General features: G+C 34.4%; 1 long non-coding RNA gene across 1 annotated transcript in view; it reads right to left on the bottom strand.

Moving 5' to 3' along the window:
• Positions 1-2,723: 2,723 nt before the first annotated feature.
• LOC108911722 overlaps positions 2,724-19,189 on the bottom strand; it is a 39,702-nt gene continuing 23,236 nt past the window's right edge. Inside the window, exons 3-4 of the long non-coding RNA XR_001964515.2 lie at positions 8,656-8,857; positions 2,724-2,920 (exon numbers count right to left, since the gene is read on the bottom strand). This is a non-coding gene — a long non-coding RNA (uncharacterized LOC108911722). The remainder of the gene's footprint in view (positions 2,921-8,655; positions 8,858-19,189) is intronic.

Here is a 19,189-nt window from a genome sequence, read left to right as displayed (position 1 = left end):
TATATGCGTTTTGTTGTGGACCCTTTCCTTGTATCCCTCCACAAAAAAAGTCCTGGAAGCGAAGATACGAGGCATATCCACAAAATAAGAGTACTGAGGCTGTGATGGTCTGTGGTTTTTGTTTTCGACAAATTTGGCAACGCTGCGTTCAAGGCCAAAGTTTGCGAGCAGAACGCGCCTTCATTTGTCTCAGTCTGTCTCAGTTGAGAAGTGTTGTTGTAGTGGCGTGTTGAACTGAGTGCCGCTATTTCGAATCCAATCAGCTGCGAGGATTTTTTAAATCGAGTGTGAACCATCAGCCTCAACACGAAAGATTCGGTATTTAAAAATAAAATCAATATTTTTGTAATTTTGATTAAAAATTAGAAGTAGAAAAAAACAAAAAGGTAGGTATTTAAGAATAGAGGTTAGGGGCTTCAAAAATAAAACTATATAAGTTCCAGAAAATAATTTTCAAGGACTTTTATTCTTTGGTTTGGAACATATACATTCTATGAATTTCTAGCACAAGTTTATTGAGTTTGACGTTGGGTTTTGAAGGGTTTGGGATTAGGTTTTTATGGACTTAGCACAGGTTCGAGACATCAGAAATACAAAATATTAGCTCCAAAATAGAGTTTTCAAGGAGTCGCATTCTTTGGTTTGGGAAATATCCTTCGTTTGATTTTCTAGCTCAGTTTTCTTGGATTTGAGGTTAGGTATTTAAGAATAGAGGTTAGGGGCTTCAAAAATAAAAATATATAAGTTCCAGAAAATAGTTTTCAAGGACTTTTATTCTTTGGTGTGAAACATCATTCTATGAATTTCCAGCTCAAGTTTATAGAATTTGAAGTTGGGTTTTGAAGGGTTTAGGATTAGGTTTTTATGGACTTAGCACAGGTTCGAGGCATCAGAAATACAAAATATTAGCTCTGGAATAGAGTTTTCAAGAAGTCGCATTCGTTGGTTTGGGAAATATCCCTCGTTTGATTTTCTAGCTCAGATTTCTTGGATTTAAGCTAAGGTATTTAAGAATAGAGGTTAGGGGCTTCAAAAATTAAAAAAGTCCCTGAAAATAGTTTTCAAGGACTTTTATTCTTTGGTGTGGAACATATACATTCTACAAATTTTCAGCTCAAGTTTATAGAATTTAAAGTTGGGTTTTTAGGGTTTGGGGTTAGGTTTTTATGGACTTATGGCACAGGTTTGAGGCATCAGAAATAAAAAATATTAGCTCCAGAATCGAGTTTTCAAGGAGTCGCATTCTTTGGTTTGGGAAATATCCTTCGTTTGATTTTCTAGCTCAGATTTCTTGGATTTGAGGTTAGGTATTTAATAATAGAGGTTAGGGGCTTCAAAAATAAAAATATATAAATTCCAGAAAATAGTTTTCAAGGACTTTTATTCTTTAGTTTGGAACAAGTACATTCTATGAATTTCCAGTTCAAGTTTATAGAATTTGAAGTTGGGTTTTTAGGGTTCGGGGTTAAGCTTTGAAGGGTTTCTATGGATGTAAGTTTATTGCTTTAGAGTTAAGAAATGTAAGCTCAAAAATATAGTTATTAGGTAATAATTATACCCATAGATTTAGAAAAGAGTCAGGGTATTACTTTGAGGTTATGTTTGATGAATTTGAGGTTAAGTTTTGGGTTCAAGTTTAAGGTTGAAAAGTATTGTGAAGGTACATGATTATTTTCGTTGTGTAATCAACCTCAGATATGAAATTTTTCATTTTTTCGCCCTAACCTAAAAAAAGTTATGTCCTAAAATGTCACCGAGTCAAATCAAATTTCAACAGAATACGTTTTGCTTCACACAAAAACAAGCCCATCGGAAAAGATCGACTCGCTGTGTATATATTCCGTCAACTCTTGAATTCATTGCAGCTTCTGTTGGACTATCTGATATGCGCAAATAAATGTACTCTGGATTCTTAACTTGCATTTCAAACTATAAAAGTATTTTGTTGTTTCAATACGAAGTGCGGCAACAGTGAATCATGTTTTCAGAATAATACGCACATACATAACAGTACATACAGCACGTTATAAATTTAACCTTGTGTTACTCCATAAAAACAAGTGAATCGGCTTCCATTTATTTTGAAAATATACTAGAACTGGACATAAACAAGCGCCATGACGCCATGCTTGCGGTCGTGTGTGCAACGCGTGCGCTTCTAAAAATCCGTAATAATCAGGATTTAATTGCATGTAGTGCCGCTACTTGGAACAATTTTTTCGATCCGGTTTGTTGAGAAATACGATTCTTGTGTTTCTAGCAGAAGCTTTGTATCTTTTACGATACTCGGACTTCTATTCATAAAAATAACGCCAGAAATGCAGTTGGTAAAATCCGGAAACGACTTTAAAAGTTTATTTATTTTTAAATAAAATAGTGGTTGGTTGTAAAATGCATTTCAGGTGTTGTAAGTGCTGTGTTATGTAAGAATATTAAGGAATTTAGAATTTTAACTGCTGGAAAGTTGTTTCACAGTTAAAACTGCTGAACATTCATATTGCGAATACAACAGAGAGATTTATATGACCTATAGAGATATCTACTCTCATTTGTTGTTCCTGTGGTTTTCCGTCGACATTGTATTGGTAGAATAACAGGTGGAAGGAAAATCAATTAAATCTATTACCATTCACACAATATAGGACGAAGACGAGCGTGTATTATTTGAATAATTTTCTAATTATATAAATAGTTATAATTAAGGTCATCTTGCACACAGGTGGTGGAAATATGTGTCCTCTCTGCATAATTTAGTAATTAAGCGATTATTTTTAATTAATTGTCCACTGAATATTACATAAACACTGCTTTCGAAACTGCATCCAGTTTCTAGGTGAAATGGGTGCCTCAAAAACTCGCCGACAGATTACTCAGGACTTATCTCGACGAAGATGTGGTTAACGGTGATAAGTTCCGCTTTCTGGAAAATGAAATTAAATGTTTTAAATGTTCACTATACCTCAGAAAAAAACGCAAACCTATATAGGTACCTACCTAATACCACTGTATATGAAGTTCAATTCTCTAAATAATTTTTCCTGTGAACTATAGCGAAATTTGGTGGCTTTTTCTTTTAATCTGCTTGTTTTCCCTCTTTTCAACATTTTTGCAATCCGACGTTTCGTCTTCGAGGGGCCATCATCGGATTAATTTTTTTAAATACGTCGCTGCTATTTTATGACAAAATCTAAAGTCAACAGTTTTTAGCTTCTTTTAGCTATAATTTAAAATTTTTCCTGAGTACGGCTCTGAACGCTTTCAAAATATCTATTGGATGAAGTCATAACAGTATAAAAGTCAATACCGCACAGAATATCCAACAATTTTTTACTACTGTTAGCAATACTAATTAGAAATAATAAAATATTTCATAAATGCGTATAAATTTTTTATTTGGTACATCTTTTTAAATTATGAATTAAAAAAAATTGTTGGATATTTCGTGCTGTATTGACTTTTATTCTCTCCTCTCTTTCTCTCCTCCAATAGATACAGGTATTTTGAAAGCGTTCAGAGCCGTACTCAGGAAAAATTTTTAATAATAGCTAAAAACCTTTTTCTATAATATCTTCTAAATATCATCTAATACAGAATTAAAAACGACCTAGATTTTGTCATAAAAATAGCAGCGATATATTTAAAAAATAAAATTAATCTGATGATGGCCCGTCGAAGACGAAACGTCGGATTGCAAAAATGTTGACGCCATTGGATAGAGCGAAACAAGTGGCAATGTAAATATGCAACAGTAGACTTTGCAGTTAATACTTTGTATTGCTGACATCTCAAATCATCCATTTGAGATCATTTATCATTTGTGTATTTGAAATTCGACTTAGATGTTTATAGCAATACTGTACAAAAATAAAGTTTTGGGTCAAACAATGAGACAAAGTTTTTTTTTTAATTTTTTCCGTAGAATTGAATGGTGTAATCAGTTTTTCAATGTTTTTTTTAATTTAAACAAATTATCAACAATAACTGAAAAATTCATTGTTGCAAGTCATTGTTTATTTTTTTTGCATTTTTGAGCATGTTTTTGAAATGTTATTACAAATTTTTTTATTTCGCCAAAAAGTATATGCCAAAACGAAAAAAATGATTACCGGCAGAACTCTGTACCAAGTAGAATTTTTTTTGTGTTTCAGGCCGAAAAAAAATTAATATCAGAAACTTCTTGATTTTTTTATCTAAAAAAATTTGAGGTTATTTAAGACAGAGAAAGGTATATTTTCACGAAGTGTCGTCAAAATTAAATTATTTTTGTGGAAATGAGAAATAAAAATCGAAAAATCATGTTTTTCGCATTTTTCTCGGAAATTTTGAGGTTATGTTATAAAATGAGCTCTACAAAAGTTGTAGATTTTTTCATGATCTACAACTTTTGTATTGGATACTTTTTTGTTTCAACTTTCGCCAGAAATCCCAATGATACAATTTTTCATAACTTTTCAACCCCCCAAATCAACCCTGCGCCGCCCCTGCTCACGCTTTTATTTTATTAGGTTTATTATAAGCCCTTTTACCATTTCCACTTATAAAAGTCCAGGTAACAATTTTTTTTTCTCCAAGGTAATTTGGTTGGACTATCTTACTTTTTTAAGTATTTAACTGCTTACATTTTTATAAAAGCATATCAGTAGGTCAACTGACATACCTCAGCACTGAGACGTAAGTGAAGATTCTTATAGGAGAAGAAATTGTTTAAATAAACCATTTGAATTTATTTAAGCCGCGTTGGGTTTCACTAGACACGTTCTAAATTCTTCAACACATTATAACAGTAGTCATAATTGTACGGACATTTAGTCCGCTTACAATGCGCGCTGCTGCCTTAGGAACCAGTTAAATTCTACGAAGATCGGAATATTTTTCAGATGAATTTACTGAGAGGGCGCTACAAGAATATGTATTCGAGTGGAATATTCGGAATAAGTTTGTCACAACAGCGGTATATAAACAGTGAGAGGTAGACACAACAAAATAATTCTGACCTAGTTACGGATAGTGGAGCATTTCAAGCATTCGAAATCGATTTAAAAATACATAAAAACAGGAAACATTGAACCGAATTGCGCTTTTTATAACCAGTCGTCTGCGTGTGGGGGGGAGACGCTAGAGGTTAGACAAGGGGTTTTGCGCCTGAAAACGTTACGATGTGAAAAAATATCTACACACTAATTATTTATTAACACACAAAAAAAATACTGGAGTGCGAAGATGCAGCGTGCGGTAGTGCTACTCATTTTGATGCCATCAACACACTCTTAGTCAAAGGCTGGCCATTTTAATTAATAGAATATCAAAAAACTCCAAACCCAAAAATCATTTCCGACGTATTTTGATGAGCGTAGTCAGAATTTATGCACAGCCCGCCAATATCTTGTAAAATTTATATTTAGAGTGAAAACGGACCCAAAAACTGCTCTATCATAGTTCGAAATTGATTTTGCTCTACATAATATCTGAACATATCTTTATTATTCACTTCGGCGATATAGCTTGTTGATTACTAGGAAACGGAATAGGAAAACAACGTCATATCACTCTAGGGCGAGATAAGGGGACCTAAATATTATCGCCCGCATTTTGACTTTACTTTGTATCCTTTTCTGTAAGGGTAGAATAGTAAATGTGCCTTGTATCAATGAAGCAGACAAATGAAAGTACAAAGTTTATTAACATTAATATATACAGGGTAGCCCATCGAAAACGTACCGCGAGGCATTACAGGGTAGTAATGAACTTTTCGGCGAAATCCAAAAACAGGTAAAGTTTGCTTCTGAGGGGGACAACTTTTGGCGCAAAAAGCATAGCAAAATCTTCAACCCCCTAAGTGGGGGTGCCATCCCCCAAATTTTTTTAAATGGGAATGGGGGTCAAGTGGGGGGTCATTAGAAAGGGCTTTTAATTCTCTATACATCGATTCTTACTTTTTGAAAATCGATCCATTATTTTAGAAAATATGCAGCTTTGAAAATACGAACAATATTTTTGACGAGAAATGCGAAAATCGATTTAATTTTACTTCAAAACTTACGGTATTAGCTTGGTAAATTCCTTCAAAAGAATTCGCTGTTTTTTTTTTTGATTTGCGAATTCTTTAGCCTGATTTTGGTGAGCAAAAAATTGTCCGCTTTTTGTTTCGTATTTAGATAGGCCACAAGAAGTTGCTAGATAACTGTCTTGTGACTTGTAGTTGAAGAGTACCAATACTGCCGAGTCTTTTAAATTGATTAATTATGGTGTACTCAATTCCAGAAAGAGTAGAAATTATTGAGCTTTTTTTCAAAAACAATGAATGCGGAAATCGGGTCGCCGAACTGTTCAACCAACGGCATCCTGAGAAACATGCGTCTGGAAAAATTGTTCGCGAATTGGTGGCCAAATTTCGCGAAACTGGCTCCGTTCATAACAAAAAGAGGCAGGTTGAAAATCCGGTACTAAATGAACCTACGGAAATAGCGGTATTGGGGCAAGTGGCAATGGATAGTACGCTGAGTACAATGCAATTGGCTACTGCGACAGGAGTGAGTCGTACAAGTGTCCAACGAATATTAAAAAAATACAAATTCCATCCTTATAAGATTCGGCTAGTGCAAGAGCTAAATGAAGACGATTTTGATCGTCGTTTGCAATTTTGCGAAATAATGACTGAACGAGCGATAAACGATAATTTCCTCTTTAATGTGTGTTTTTCGGACGAGTGTACGTTCTTCTTGAATGGTTTAGTGAATCGCCATAATTGTCGTTACTGGGCTGATACCAATCCAAGGATTTTCCATGAGACACACTCCCAACACCCCCAGAAGTTGAATGTATGGGCAGGTATTTTTGGAAATTCCATTGTAGGTCCTTTTTTCCTTCCTGGAAATTTGACAGGCGATATGTACTTGGATTTACTACAAAATGTCATCGACCCAGCTCTAACAAATATCATAGAGGACGACCCTGCTTACAATGAACACGAACTGATTTTCCAGCAAGACGGAGCTCCTCCACATTACTCGCTCAATGTGCGCAATTACCTAAATGAGACGTTTCCAGGACGCTGGATAGGACGAAGAGGTGCAATTGAGTGGCCCCCTCGGTCACCCGACTTAAATCCTTTAGATTTCTTTCTCTGGGGGCACATTAAAAGCAAAGTTTACAGCACTCCACCTGATACCTTGGAAGATCTGCGAGGACGAATCATTAATGTATGTCGCGAAGTAACACCGCAAGTGCTCCAGAATGTTCGACAACGGTTTGAAGACAACCTGTATCATTGTATGCAAGTTGGCGGACAACATTTTCAGCATTTACTTGACTAATACCGTAAGTTTTGAAGTAAAATTAAATCGATTTTCGCATTTCTCGTCAAAAATATTGTTCGTATTTTCAAAGCTGCATATTTTCTAAAATAATGAATCGATTTTCAAAAAGTAAGAATCGATGTATAGAGAATTAAAAGCCCTTTCTAATGACCCCCCACTTGACCCCCATTCCCATTTGAAAAAATTTAGGGGATAGCACCCCCACTTAGGGGGTTGAAGATTTTGGTATGCTTTTTGAGCCAAAAGTTGTCCCCCTCAGAAACAAATTTGACCTGTTTTTGGATTTTGCTGAAAAGTTCTTTACTACCCTGTAATGCCTTGCGGTACGTTTTCGATGGGCTACCCTGTATAACAATAATTTGCTTTAAATTAATAACAAAAGTCATTTACAACCGTCTTTAAAGACGAAAGTACAATTTGAGAAGGAACCTTTAACAGTAACACCATAAAACTTCCTAAATTTTCTTTGGCATCGAATAAATGTTGTTCATTTTGCCTCGCAATCAATTCAAAAAAATTATCATCACTAGTTCTTTCGACTCCTGCTGTTAAATGAGATATTTTGTTCTTGGAAGTTTTGCTATCTTCTACATATCCTGATGCTACACTATCACTCTTCCATTTTCCATGTCTTTTCAATGTTATCATATTTGCACCTGTAGCTACGAGAAGAGTTGCTTATGTACGACGCAAATAATCACCTGTGTACATTTTAGCACCTGCGTAGCCGAGATATTTTGCAGTCCTATTTGGAGAGAGAGAGTGCATTTGATTTTCTTCCACAATAGTACAAGATTTTGGTACTCCGGTTTTTGTATCGTTAATTTTTACCACAACAACGATTCCTTTGTCATCTATATCATCTATCTGTCTCCTCAGAATCGAATATCAAACTTCAAACTATCAAAATCAACAAATTATCGGCTGTCATAGGTACATCTTGGATACATATTTTATATATTGAAAAACTATTTTCATTCTCATTTACAATGAATTATTAAATTTAAGATAAATATAAAATCAGATGTCTAAGTAAAAATGAAACGTTATGTGCACTACGGGAAATAATATTTATGGATTATTACCGACATCAAAATGCGCAGCTCTACTGAAGTCTACGTCTTTGCACTCTCGAGTTTTTTTGTGTTAAAGTTGACAATAACTGCCGAATTTGAATTACCTTCCACCTAACGTTTTATAGTAGTAGTTTCCCTTTAAATAAATATGTATCAGGAAATGAGAATTACAAATATAATTTCACTAGGACGTAGTACAGACATGAACGCTACAAAATATTTAATAAGCAATTCCTGTGTCTTTACATATGCATGATACTTACACGTGATGAATGATTATGACCAGGACGACTCCGGATGTCTTCAATCGAACGACTGCATTGTTATTGCTGTCACGTTGATTTTCGTTCATTATTGTAAATAATTGTAAGCCAAAAGTCGAAAGTGCCTCGCAAAACACGCTCGAGATGCTTTTGTGGTTTGGAAGATGACAGTGGTTAGAATTTTCAGTATACCGGTGAAAATCTGAAAAATAAAATGATACTTTAAACGTGTTTTCTTTATTTGGTGGATAGTTTGTCTTTGTGAAAAAAAAAATCATAGTGATTGATTTTTGCACAAGGATATTGAGCGAAAACACATTTATTTTACTTCATTTTTATAAAATTCCGGATAAATATGCGACGCGTAATGAATTTTTAGTAATACTTTATACATTCCGAGTGTTTTTGAAAGTGTGGTTTAATTTTAGCAGCTGCTTATTTATATCAAAATGAAGCAGGATGATTAATGTACATTTATAATTATAATTTACAATTTAGAATATTAAAATATTTATCAAAATAATGTCTAATGAGAAATGACATAATTCCTGTTAATTTACACCCAAAAAGTATTTAGCTGATAACAGTGACAACTTACAGAAGAGTTACTTGTGACAACTGGCATAACAGCAGCACACTTAGTTTTTCTTTGATTGATTGCAATCATATACGGTGTGAGGTGAATGGTAATACATTTTATTTTTTTATTAGTAAACGAAAAGTTTTAAAGGAAAATTGCTAGAGAGGTAAAAGTTTCTAAAAGAACCAGTTTATCTAATGCGTATTTTTTGGATATCGAGTTTTTACGAGATATAAAAGTTATGGCAAAAAATGGCCTGAGGGGTGGTTATTTCAACCCCTTTCGAGGGGTTAAAATTTTCGAAAAATAGTTGGTAACTTGCATCTGTATTAGTAAACAACCTGTAAAAAATTTGTTATTTGTACCTCGTTCGGTTTTCAAATTACAGCCAATTTTCATAATTTTTTTGGAAACTTTGATGGCCCATATCTCTTTAGGGGTGAACATTTTACTAAGGCGATTTTTTGCAGATCGTGTTCTTTTGAAATGTAGATTCACTGGTATCATTTATGCTACTCCATTCAAAAATTCCCTGTATACAAGTGTTGTTGGATAAATTATATTTTTGCAATGAATTTTATTACATTGGTCAGGAACTTCTACATCCAGCATCTGCATGTCTAATGCTGCACCTGTACCGTCCGTAGCTGTACGTCTACTAACCCACCAAACAAAAAAAAGGGTTTGGCGTCGCGAGAGGGCAGCACCATTAGGAGCGCAGGCTATTGGAAGGACTCCATTACCGCGGATAGGTTATCTTCGCTGTTTCGATACCAGCCTTCGTTAAATGCAATTTATAACGAATATATCGTTTCTGTCTTCCGGTTCCGGCGTGACGTATTTCCGCGGTACTTCCGGGTGTACCAATGCCGTGTTCATTCATGCCGAATACAATGGCATATTCGCGAAGCCACTTCCTTCGGTGGTGCAGATAACAGTTGCAGCAGATAAACAAATCCCTTCGACGCAACCGCTCTCCATTCATTCATGTTTTTAATAAACCCGGTGACATTGATTGCAGCCTCAATGGAGCGAATTCCCCGTTCGGATATTATGCAACTCGGTACTATTTTTAGACCGAAAATTATAGAGTACGTGTTTATCATTGAGTTTTTTTCGCGATAGCATTTTCAGCATTGAGCATTTCGAAAGGTGCCATTGGCGTCCGGAGGTGCCACAGTGGAGCGCATTGATCCAAACGACACGAAGCGCTGAGGAAATCGACATTGTACAGGGTGTCACAAACTCGATAGTATGAGGATACAAAAAATTTAAATAAAATTTAGGACAAGTGGTGTTGAATGGGATGAGGAAAGCTTCAATTTCAATCGAAAGTATTTTCTTTAGGATCTGACAGAAACGACTAATGACGCCATCAATTATGTTTTTTCCAGAAACATACCCAAATTTTTTTTCTGTTAAAAAGCTCTCTTTTTTCTAATAAACTTTTATTACAGAAATGTTTCTTTATTACTTCCCGTGTAAGAGTTATAACCAATATCGTCCTAATATACAGGGTGTTTCAGGATTAAGTCGACAAACTTTAAGGAGATATTCCTCATAAAAAAAATAAGAATTCAGTCTTCAGTGTACTTTCAAGTTTTTGTACATTTTGAAAAAGCATGTTTACGGATCAAGAAAGAGTTTTTGCTACCATAATAAGATGGGCTTACTATAAATAAATAAATAATTAACAAAAACTTCTTTAAATACTAGTAGGTTCTTTGAGCAAAACGTTGTCCTTATATGTTTAAGTGTCTTATAAATTAGTTATATTTTTAGTAAGTACTGTTTTATTGTCTTATTTTTTTAAAATAATTTTAAAAATGACAACTATTATTAATATCTGCTTCAGGTCAAGGCACTAGCACATCTTGAATACGATTTGCCTCGAATATACCTAAATCTAAAATTTCGCAGATCTTATCGAACCGAGATGTACGAAATTTATAGGTACAACTCCTCCATCGGTAAGACAGATTTATGTTACCATAATTTGTGCATATAATCGTCTAATCAAACACCTGTTGCTCCGTGTTGCATTACCTAGGACGAAAAAAACTTATTTCGTATTCCCTAATAAAAAAGTTAATATGAATTTCTCTTAATCGATTCAGCAAAGGAGCATATAAAATTCGAACACCTGCCAGAGCGAGCACAGTTTTTGTGTGCCTTTGTTTTGTATAATAAACGCCAACGACAGGGACTGGTAACTTTGACAGCTCATTGATTAATTTTATTTAATCATCGGATTTTTTATGGAAGTATTAATCACCGCTTTGGGAGGCGTAGTCTACAAATCTTTTGTAGGAAGAGAGATAATCTTAACAGTAGAGGAAGGATAGTATTATTTGCGTGTTATTGTGTTATTATTTTTACCACTGTTAGTTGCTGTTGACTGCAAATATATGAAATTCTAGAAGAAATTAAATTTGCATGCAACTTATTGTATTGTATCGTATGTAATAATAATGTAGATTTATTGCAAATTTGTTGTTAGGCCATGGGTCATCTTGGTCTGCTAGAACACCAGACCTGAGTCCACTCGTTTATTATTTTCGGATGCACTAAAGCGTTTTGTGAACGACACTCGTATTATTGACTTTTCAAACTGAATTCATGAACGCGACAGGATTCAACGAAAACCGGAAACGATATTACACTGTACGACGTCCAGAGCTTAGTCTATTAACCACCAAGAGTTTAAAATTCGTTGTAAATCATGTGCGTTAAATTTATGGGACAATCAAGTGATATACGTGCAAATCAGAAACAATGACATTCATAAAAATGATAAACATGAAAGGTCCAAGGACAGAACCCTGCGGCTCTCCCGAAATCTGCACACATAAAAAATATTCATATATACACTCACGATAATGAGGAATTTTCAATTAAATGACACTCACGTGACAAGTCCTCGGTATGCAGAAAAGGGAGAGCGTAAGCGATGTTTATTATGATATTATTTCTGCTTTTTTGCCGCTGCACCTTTACTTTGGATTGGAACAAGTGAATCATACGTACATTTCAGGGACACCTCGATCCCTTTGATTCTACCGTCATAGTTATTTTCTATAAGATACACCCACGAGATACTCTTACATATAAATTTTATTAATGGCCCCGGTGATTCACGTCGTTGTAGAATTATGACTTAAATAGTTGATGTTTTAAAATATTCACTATTAAAATAAATTGCCTGAAATACCACACCTCGCTTCTGTACCATCTTGATTTACAAGGAGGAAAGAGGACAAGGTTATATATAATTCAGCTTGTCTTCGTGGCGTGGTCAAAACGGTGAGAAACGGATAAAAGTGCCATCTATGAGGGATTCTAATTGAACGGAAATATATTGAAATATAATTTCAATGTGATTTGAATTTTATTTTTTAATTAAGCTGTAAATTGTTCCATACAAACCTCTACTATCTTTTATGTCATACCTTGTACTTTCTTATCACTCGCCAGCTGTTAGTAGACATTTGTTACATATCAGACAACATCAGAAAACCTCAGGAGTCGATTCTATATTTACACACAAACTATTACAATGCAATATACTTTGGAATGAATAGAGAGTTTGAAATTCAATAAAGTGTTTATTCAAAAATTTGTTATATGACATTATACTTGAAAACTTTATAAACTTAAATTAGGAATACCGTTTTATATGTAATAATTTTTCCACAACAAAGAATATTTTAATAACAAAATTTGTTTCGACTCGGTTTACAAACAATATAAGGAATAATTATATAAAAAAAATAACCATTAACACACTTTATTTGATCTATATACGTCTCCTTATATTATCTCTTATATCTACACGGGAACGAAAATAATTCAGACTAAAGTAAAATGGCTGTTCATTTGACAAATTTTGTCAGAGCTCGTGAAAGTAGTGAAATATTTAAGTTACAAGTGATTGGATTATGCTTATTTCTGTACAGGCAAGTCCTGTGGTTTGTTATTTATACTTTGCAAAGATTTGATGCGATAGAAAGCATGATTTATTGGTGATAGCTAACAATATTATAGTGCACTGTGTTTTAGGTACCTGTTACGTTGTAAATTTCGAAGTTTTCTTTGCTAGAAACTACGTGGAGGCCTTGCAGACTATTTATGGTGCCACTGGAAACTGCTTTGGAACTGCTTTATACTGCTGGTAGCGGAAAATTTTCATTGGATGACAAAATAACTTTTTCTGGACTCTGGCAAACTATGGATTCAACAGCAAAACCCAAGCCGTAACTAATCAATATTTTTTTGTTTTTCTCATCCTTCCTGAATATTCTGTCCCTAGCTTTGCTTAAGGTCCATACGCAGAATTTTTCACAACACTACTTATAACAGCACATTTTTAACAAATGTCCTTTTATTTGTATATACAATTCTATAAATTAATTAATAAAATAATCTTCATTTTATGTTTTTTAGGTCATCTCCGGGTATTCTTACAAAGCCACCTTTAAATTTGACATTTGTGAAATTTATTATAAAATTTGACAGTTGATGACTTACTATTTTAATAACAATTTTATAATAACAAAGCTGTCAGCTTGTTGTGAGACCTTATTGCTAGTGTTTTAACAAATTTTTTCACTTTTTTCAGTGAATAGTGATAAAAATAAATAAATTCAGATAAGCGAGGGCGTACATTCTCGAATAATGAAGTGGAGCAAGCGTTAAGCTCATAGCGATTAATCAAAACGGAAAATGATTGTAAACACAGAAAAAAATGTGGGTACCTGCCGTTTATTGTTGCATTTACTACGAACTCCAACAAGTGAATGGATATACCGCATTCAGGAACGACAAAAAAGCGTTACTTTCAAACGGAGTCACCCAAGCAGCTACAAGACAAATAATGAAATTGACGAAGGACAAGCGGTAGATGAATAAAGTCGTTTGCGCCAGTAGAAACGGCGTAGTCCATTTTCCGCTTTAGAGAACCGTACAGGAAAGTTAACCCCTGTTGCGTGACTTACTGATATAGGACCATAAAAATATTAAAAAATGTATAGGATTTGCCAACAAGCAATGTGGAAATGAGAGTAGGGTAAAAGACTTCATCAGTGGTACTTAAATGAATTTATTGTAAATAATAAAATGTAGAGGTTCATCATTTTTCTTCCATGCATAAAAGTGCAACTACACGACACTAAAATCACTCGAATGAATTTGACTATAGTTATAAGACAAGAAAACCGCCATACCATCTTTCAGAATTTCAAAGTACTTTTACTTTTTTTTATTTTTAAATGAAGGTGTTTGCCACAATTGGTAAAATAGGATAACATTTTCGATCAGAGGAACTTGGTAACTCACATAATCAAATAACTATTCCCTGGACTGGCACATAACATTGGGGTTTTTAACTCGTGTTTTGTAGGTCCTTGCTTTGTGTTTTCCTCACGATCTTCGTAACACTCCAAACAATACTCCTTGTAATTTCTGATAAACAATAAGTACTTAATTTTTAAATTACTCGCATGCAGGTGTAGTCATTAGTAGACAAGAGCTACGTTATTATACGTCTATGAGTTCGACGAAAAGTTAAATTCATACGAAATCAATCGTTTCTTGAATAAGTTTATATCTTTTATGCGTTTGTGTTTGTCACCAGCTGTATGTACACAACATCTTATAATATTATTATTATAATAAAATGCAGAAATGACAAAACATTATCTATCGTTGATATTTTTGCGTGTTGTTGTTTGTCAAGAACAATGTTAGAATCAATCTGTACACACCGATGGGTATTTTCTCCACTCAACACTATGTACATCAATTAAAAGACTCCTCATTTAATTTCCATTTTGGTTCAAGTCAAATAACATATTTTTTAGTGATTTTATTAATTAATAATTAACGTTCCCAATCAAGGCCAACGTTATTAGAAGTAATTGCCGTGTGCATAAAAATGCAGTTGTCTAGTCAACCACTGAACTACTTTTGAGTACATTGGTGCAGTGAAAGGTAAATGGCCCATGGGATGGTAACAGACTTATCAGGCATCTAAAGGAGAACGGTTTGTGTAATAGTCCAGGAATAACTTCCTATTTAGAAAAAAAATTGCAATAGAAGTATGTGGGGAATGTGGGTAATGTATAATTTATGGGCAACACTTTTGTCGATGATTTTAAGGAGATAGAAATTATTAATTTGATGAGAGAGCAGCTTCATTTACTAAGAAACCTATGAAGGAGCTTGTGTGGGTTCTTGAAATCACTAAGTTTACATGCGACTTCGTTTGGAATCTAAGAAAAATTTCAGGGAGACTAAAATTTTGATACGAATAACATTGGCAGAAAAATCTGATCTCTCTGTCTATTTCCTTGACATCTAATGATACTTTGTTTATATTTTTGCACAGCTATTGCTAAACTAGCGTTATTTGAAAAGAATATATATTCGCCGGTAGAGATTTTAGCACGTGAAAAAACTTTATGTTCGATTAAAAAATACATAGTTATACAAGTCAATTATCATCACATAAAAATCGTCATTAATGAAAAACTTTACGGTTATCAGGATAATTTTTAATTATTTTCACAGCTGTCTTTAACAGGTGCATCTTTATAATAATAGCAATAAACAATTTATTCTATTACAACTAAACTTGCATACAATTTTCTGGCAGAATTGTACTGTCTTTGTATACGTAAACGTGATGACATAAGTCTCAAACGTCAAAGAAGCACTCTTTATTTTCACTTGGTGGGTATACTTTACAGTACCCAGAAATTAAGTGAAAATTGCTACCCAAATATCAAGTGCAGCAACATTAAAAAGATTTAAAACATGTAGAAATATGTAGTTAATTAGTTTATCATTATATTGCTCTAGGTGCAATGTAAACTTAAAAAATGAGGCAAACGCTTTCATACTACGTAGATATTACAATCTATTCTCTATATGACCTCCCAAATTCAATTCCCGACTAGCCTGCCGTATAGAATTTCGTGGATTTTGTTCGAAATACTGTAACAGTCTAGCTGTATTAACATTATTTCTTACCCTTCGGTCAATTATTTGATTTCCGAACAGAAAATGCATCTTCATTTCTTCGGAAGGTCGCCCCCAATCTTGTAAAGGTTCTATGATCAGAAATGAGGCCCTCTGGATACCTTTCTCGATATAACTTTACAGATCTTGAATTTTTTTGTGACTCGCCGTAAATTACCAACATATCAACTTTTTCTGAACGAGAAAACATTTTGTAGGCACAAAAGTTGTACGTTTGACGTTGGTATTGAACAATGACAAGTATTTTGTAACATTTATGCACTTTAAACAACGAATTAAAGAATTAGAATACACATTGCATACGGCTATAATACAAATTGTACACCTCTGATCCTATCGACGCAAGCACAGTCTCCAATTGAATAAAATAGAAGAAAATAAATTGGTCTTCCAAACCGCCTCTTGGTACTCACTATAGTAATGTCAATCTGGAGCAGGTAAATACAGAACAGACGTACAAAGTCCTACAAAAAGGGCAGTTATACCCTCGATCTGTGGGTTATATTCTTACAATTCGAGATGAAAAGCCTGTTTTTTGAAGGTACTTTGCAAAACAGGGACAGCAGTGAAAAAGTTAAACCGTGGTCCTTCGTCCTGGACTATAAGCGGTGCATCGGCAGGGAATCACATGTTAGGGCAACGGCTGGAAGACGATCCGCGTTGGAACAGAAAGTGCAGTCTCTGCAGCAGATAAGTGTGCGACTGCCTGCCAAGCGTCATGCGAATTCCTTCACGTTTTATTGTTATTGCCCGACCGCGTCTAGAAAATATGAAATATTCTTTCGGATTGTTGAATAAAACTGATTCATTGTTTTCGCATTGCCGCGTGTGTTCTCACAGTCGGGATGTGCACCGCATGAGAATAAGCCGCTTACAACGAACGAATAAGATTTTCGGTTGGTAGAAGTCTTGTATTTTCGTCGTGCTATAATCACCTTTGCCCAACAAAGCCCAACACGCGAATTTGTTACTTTTTGAACATTTAGTCGGCCATCTTGGATCCGCCATCTTGAATTTAGCAAAATTGACCTCGGATCCGTGACCAGCGACCCCGAAAACCCCCGTATCCCAAATTTGGCGCAAATCTGATATTTTTTGAAAATTCGTGATATCTGACCTTAATTTTTGAGGTTAGAACGAGAACCATCAATTTTGACAGCAGATTAACGTTTGGCGGGGTCTTAATCAGATAAATTAACATTTGAATATAGAAAAAAAAAATTAGCATTTTTCCTAGCATTTTTTTGTGAACTTTTGTTATTTTTGAGCTGTTTTTTGAGGTTAGGAAATTTCTGTGACGTGATAACATATGTCACATGGAAAGTAGTTTTTTTTGTGTGGCTGTATAATTTAGTAAAGCATACCGCTTCTGTATGGATTAGCGACGTGTTACTTTAAAGTCACCATATTTTTCTATATCAATATGTATGTAGTGCGCAATATTACGAAACATTTCTTTTAAATCGTTATTTTTACAAACAATTATTAAGTTACAATTTTTTTGTTTGAAATAACAAAGATTCGAAAATTGTCAAAACCATCATAATCGACAAATACATAAATAACTTTCACTTGCTACAAGTGATTTAAGCAAAACTTGTGAATGGTCAATTGTCGTGAATTAACAAGGGTTATTAATAGTCAACAAATATATGTGACGTATTTGTTTAAACTATTAACTAATATGGATATTCAACTTAGTTTAACATTTACTCGGTATGATTCTTTCTGTACACGGTCTTTTATGGTTTTTCTTAAATTTTATTTCAAATATGATTGGAAACGTATGACACATGTTAGAGCAGTGATTTTCTGCTAATGCTACAAACGTAGATAAATATACATCGTGTCCTAGAAAAATGTACCAAAAATGTTAATAACACTCATCAAAAAGAACTTTCCTTTAATATATTTTTTGGAAGACGCTACAGATAATATTCGATTAAAGAAATAAATAAGTACGTAGTACGTAGTGTCTCAAAAATGTTTATGTGCACCAGTGACGGGTAATAAAAAAATTACAAAATGTTTTGAAATAATTGGGTTCTCTTAAGAAAGAATTACTGGAATTAGAATATATCCCTAATTTTTTCCGTCCAGACAGAGTACTAGCATACATTTGCCTTAATGCCTTAGTGACAAAATTTATATTGAATGTGCGTGGCGTCTAGAGTAGCAACATTTTCCTCATGAAGTCACATGTCAGGGACCTTACAGTCGGACTCTCTCCTACTTAGTACCCAGAGGTGGTTTCTGTAGACTATATGTGGGATTTCCAGGATTTTACGTGCTTCCTTTGTACGATATTTAAATGTTTACGCAATCATACATACATATTTGTCGATTCTATTTTCAACGCAGACACTTTCACCGTCTTGCCTGGACGAAAAGTAAATGTACCTAAATCAATTATTTTCAAAACTTTTCAAGCGCTTATGACATTTATTAATATTTTTTGTTGATCTGATTTCAAGAAAATATTTTAACTTTGAACTATTAACTCATGGGTGTAGTCAAACTTTTCCCCTCCAATTCTTTTATATGTGCGCCAATGGATATCTCGCATAATTTTTTAAGAACCATGGGGTACTGCGAAGCTTTTTAATTAATTATTTAATTTTTAACGAAATAAAACCCGCATTGTAGTTGCTGTGCAGAAAGCGCCCAGCGTAAGTCGGTCGGAAAGCGAGATGAAAGCTGTTAGAGGGAGACGAAGGCCGGAAGTTGGCCCAGTTCGCAGGGGATCGTCGCGGCGCCGCGCGCCGTCAGCGTCGCTCCTAAAATTAGTCGACGAGAAATAGACACGACCTTTTACTGTCTGCATAGTTAGCCGGCGCTTCTGGCTAAGTCTATTTCGGCTTTCAACAACTTTTATTCCACGTCACGGCGCGTTAATAAGTCCATACCAGTGGCGGA

Source organism: Anoplophora glabripennis, unplaced genomic scaffold (assembly GCF_000390285.2).
Source record: "Anoplophora glabripennis isolate ALB-LARVAE unplaced genomic scaffold, Agla_2.0 scaffold149, whole genome shotgun sequence".
NCBI classification, from domain to species: Eukaryota; Metazoa; Arthropoda; class Insecta; order Coleoptera; family Cerambycidae; genus Anoplophora; species Anoplophora glabripennis.
The sequence above is the reverse complement of the archived record's forward strand: the minus strand, read 5'-3'. Positions and strand labels throughout refer to the sequence as shown.